General features: G+C 40.7%; 1 non-coding gene across 1 annotated transcript; it reads left to right on the top strand.

Moving 5' to 3' along the window:
* Window positions 1-408: 408 nt before the first annotated feature.
* On the top strand, window positions 409-482 carry trnat-agu. The gene has a single exon. It is a non-coding gene; the product is annotated as a tRNA-Thr (tRNA).
* Window positions 483-4,327: the final 3,845 nt, after the last annotated feature.

The following is a 4,327-nucleotide window of genomic DNA, read 5'->3' as shown; positions in this document are numbered from 1 at the left end:
ATGTGGGGGCAGATTTTACAAGGTCGTACAAATAATGGCTGACTACCTTTTATTTTCTTCCTCCTCACTATCATTCCTTCGCCATATGGGGCTCCTTACCCCTCATCTCATAAAAGGCTGGGGGACAGAACCCTGGAGCAGTCAGAGGTGGAAGACATGACCTCTGAGAGAGGGAGAAGCCTGAGGAAGGAAATATATGGAAACATCAAATAAGATACTAAACGGATTTAATCATGTATTCATGTAGCAGAGCGAATAGGTCCATTTTAAACACCGGCTCATTGTTAAGTTGTTGTTTTATTTACTACACAGTTGGAATACAAGCTAATGATTTAACAACTTACTAGCTAATAACCGCCTAGCATTGGGCTGCGCTTGTTTTGTAAGTAAATTAAGAACTGGTCATAAGGTGCTGTGGCTTAGTTGGTTAAAGCGCCTGTCTAGTAAACAGTAGATCCTGAGTTCAAATCTCAGCAGTGCCTTTTGTAAATGTTGAATAAAGATATTCTGATTCTGAATTATTGTGTCAAATTCAGCCTTAATCTCACTATAGCTAGTTTCACGTGAGTGACTGATCTGATTACAGCTGTAAAGCCTGATAAACGTCTTCATCCTGTAAGATAGTTAAGACTTTAGTCGTGTTTTTAATCCGTCCAATTTAAAGCAATACATCCAACACGATGTCACTGAAGCATCACAAGTATAACTTCCCAAAGTAACAGTAAACTGCCATTTAAAAACCACAAAGGACTGGTTTTTATCAGCTTATAATAACTTATCTGACAACACTTTCCTCCTCAGTTTGAATAAAGACTTAAAATTCATTACGTTATATGTAGGAAATAGGAAGTTCTCACACTACAGAGATAGGATTTTTTGTGTACATTCTTCTGGTTTTGGATGAATATTTGTATACGTAATTAGAGGCATTTTTAATACATTTTAGATTTCTAAAGCTGAACAAAATCAATGATCCTTAAAAGATTGCATTGATGCAAAGAATACGTTTTAGTATCCCTTGTATTTCTCAGACGACGGGATAAGATATGACCTTAGCAGAGTAACATCTGTCCCAGATGTCTGACAGTGCAAATGAATTATTTCCCTGACATATAAAGCATCATTGTTTCTCAGTGATGTCACCGTTGGACGTACGCCAGCGACGGGGGCAGCCTTTCTTTCTGCTGAGTCGTGCTCGGGGAGAGGGCTTCCTGTGGGTCGGGGGGGATGCTTGTAAAATGTCCTCATCTGTCACTGAGACACAGACGTTTGTTGGAAGTCAGCAGTGTGAAGTGCTTTGCAGCCCCCGCGTGATTTTCAGCATTTCTGCAGGTTTGTAGTCGGCCTGCAGGCAAGACAATAGTATTTATATTGGTGTTCCTGTCTGTGTACACTTTCAATAAACTATTCTGAACACAGATCTTAATCTAAAGCTTTGAGATGAATGTAGTGACCGGTAAAGGCTAATTATCCACCATCTGAACACATAAAACTACATTTCTGAGTCAAAACATGTTTACATTACATTACATCTACATATAGCTGACTCTTTTATCCAAAGCGACCTACAATCAACTATGAAAATACAAACTCAGAACACCTGCAAGTACTTTTACTTCAAACAAGGCAACGTACAAGCAGAAAGGAGAAGAAACAAACTGAAGAGGAACCAGAAGAATTAGAAGGAGTCCCCCTTAAAACTCCAATTGTATCTTAGTGTCTTGCTTAACTAATACACCCTTTTTTCTTTTGCGGATTGTATTTGTGTCCCTCAGCTTTGTACACAACTAAATGACCTTTTAGTTGGTATAAGTTAATGAGGAGAAACGAGACAGCAACATGAAGGTCTTGAAGTGGTCCAGTAAAGGAGGGGTTGGCTGAAAGCTGCCATTGTGACAGTGGTGAGGAGGAGGAGGAGGAGGAGGAGGAGGAGGATTCTCCTCTGTGGAATTCAATCTGTTCACTCATAATTGGAGCAGAAGAATGTGATTTATGCGAAGCGACAAAAAGAGTGGGAATCAGAGGAATGGAAGATGTTGAACAAATATCTGTTGCTGTGGCAAAACATTTGTGATTCTTTTCAACTACTGTATGTACCTCGTCAAAGCTTTAACAAGTCTTCCATGCACCTAACACTATACAACCATAACCAAAGAGGAGGCAGGTCAAATGGTTATGAAATGTTTCGATTAAAAGCCTCCATTGGGCTCCTTTGTTTACCTCCGTATCATAGTGACATCACTATGTTACAATCACGATTCTATTGGCTAGCGCTCCAACACATTGTACGTGATATGCTAACGGGCGGGACAACTCTAAGCGATTGACCAATCCCAACAGAGCCGGCCAGCTAACCTATCAGAGCACACTGGGCTCTGGTTTCAGACAGAGGGTGAAAAGAGGTGCTGCAGCACAGGCAGTATGAGAACAATAAAGAGCTTTTTGAACATTAGAGTACCATAGAGGCACTAAATACTAATATGACCACATGTAGCTTAATATGTACTCTTTTAAATATAGTAGAAATAGAAATGTATGAAAAAAATGATACAAATGAGAAACGTTGTCGAGTCTGAGCGACTGAGGATCTGGACTTCCTGAATGGTTCCAGTCAGAGACCCAAGGTGAAACACACTCTGTCACCTGAGACTGAACCCATTAGAACACAGGAGTTAACTGAGGAGCCGCTACAGATCAACAACTCCTGAAGTCACATCTGTAATGTGAGTTTATTTTATCATCGGGGAAACGGTAACTGAAGATTTGATTTTGAGTGCTGCTGGAAGGACTAAGAGCAACAGTGATGTCATGCAGGTCCAGCAGGCGGCGTTCCAGAGGCTTCATCACCTTCATCATCAGGTTGCTGTTTGGGGGATACACACGCCTACACACTCTGTCCTCAGAGCCAGGGCCTTTACTCTCTGAAAGATATTCTGCTGTTTTCTATCAAAGGTTGAGGTCAACGGCCAATGATGGCAGAGTATTCAGTGATCAGTTTTGCACAAAAACACTGGAAGAAGATCATTTTTCAAAGAAGGAGCCAAACCTCCATGTCACATATACTTGTAATGAAAGTTGCATTTTAAACGTAGCTGAGGTGGAGGGATTTAGGACATTTGATTTCCACATTTCTAAATTCATGATGCCATAATAAAAACTGAAAAATCCCAAGTTTAGAACAAGAAAACAAAAAGAAGAACAACTACAATGAAATGGTTGTTACCATGTTTTGTTGATCAACTAATGTGCTGGCTATGCAGATCTTGGATGTCGCATTCACACCAATAGAATCCTGTTAGTAATATTTGGTTTGGGTCATTTTCACTGGAAACTATTTTTTTTAGAAAGTAGAAAATGCTCCACAGTGAGGACTGGCTGAGGATCAGGCCAGGTAACCAGAACCGCTCAACTGTCGTTCTGCACATTTTACATTTTTCTTCATTTTCAAAAAAGTGTTAACACTTAGCAAATGAATAGATAAAAGCTAAATGTGAAAGAAAGTGCAATGGAAACAGCCGGACTGTATACATGATGACATACATGAACCCTGTCACATGAGAAGCAAGGAGCAGACTGTAACCCTCCTTACATTAGACTCGTAATGACTCAAAACAAAGATAAAATCAAGGACTACAGTGACACACAGTGAACAAATAGAGATAGAAAATATCTATAACTGACCACAGAGGCACACATTACAGACTTGATAACAGCGAGAGACAAACTGGCTTCAAAACAATTACAGAGACATAACATGACCGTAAAGAGACACATATTTCCATAAAAAGACACAAAATAAGAACAATGTGACTAAAAAATGACTACAAAGTGACCAAAGATAACTACGCAAACACAAATGACCACAAAGAGACACAATATATCCTGAAATAGACACAAAGAGATGCACAATATCCAGAACAAAACTCCTTTTGCTCTGGTCTCAGCTGCTTTTAGTCGTGGATTGGACATGGACTCGACTGGACCTGGTCTTGTCCTGATTGGACTCCATCAGGTTGGTGTTCCCTGCTCCTGTGTTACATTAGAGATGCATATTTCACTAGCAGCTGTTAAAACTATAAGTGCAAACCTGAACATCTGGGTGAGGGGGGAGGATCTGTTGGGGACACATGACTGCATGTGTCCCACACGGCATCTATTGCACGTCTGTCCGTCCTGGGAGAGGGATCCCTCCTCTGTTGCTCTCCCTGAGGTTTCTCCCATGTTCCCCTTAAACTGTGGGTTTTCTCTGGAAGTTGTTCCTTGTACGATGTGAGGGTCTAAGTACAGAGGGTCTAAGGACAGAGGGTCTAAGGACAGAGGGTGTCAT

Source organism: Gymnodraco acuticeps, unplaced genomic scaffold (assembly GCF_902827175.1).
Source record: "Gymnodraco acuticeps unplaced genomic scaffold, fGymAcu1.1, whole genome shotgun sequence".
NCBI classification, from domain to species: domain Eukaryota; kingdom Metazoa; phylum Chordata; class Actinopteri; order Perciformes; family Bathydraconidae; genus Gymnodraco; species Gymnodraco acuticeps.
The sequence above is the reverse complement of the archived record's forward strand: the minus strand, read 5'-3'. Positions and strand labels throughout refer to the sequence as shown.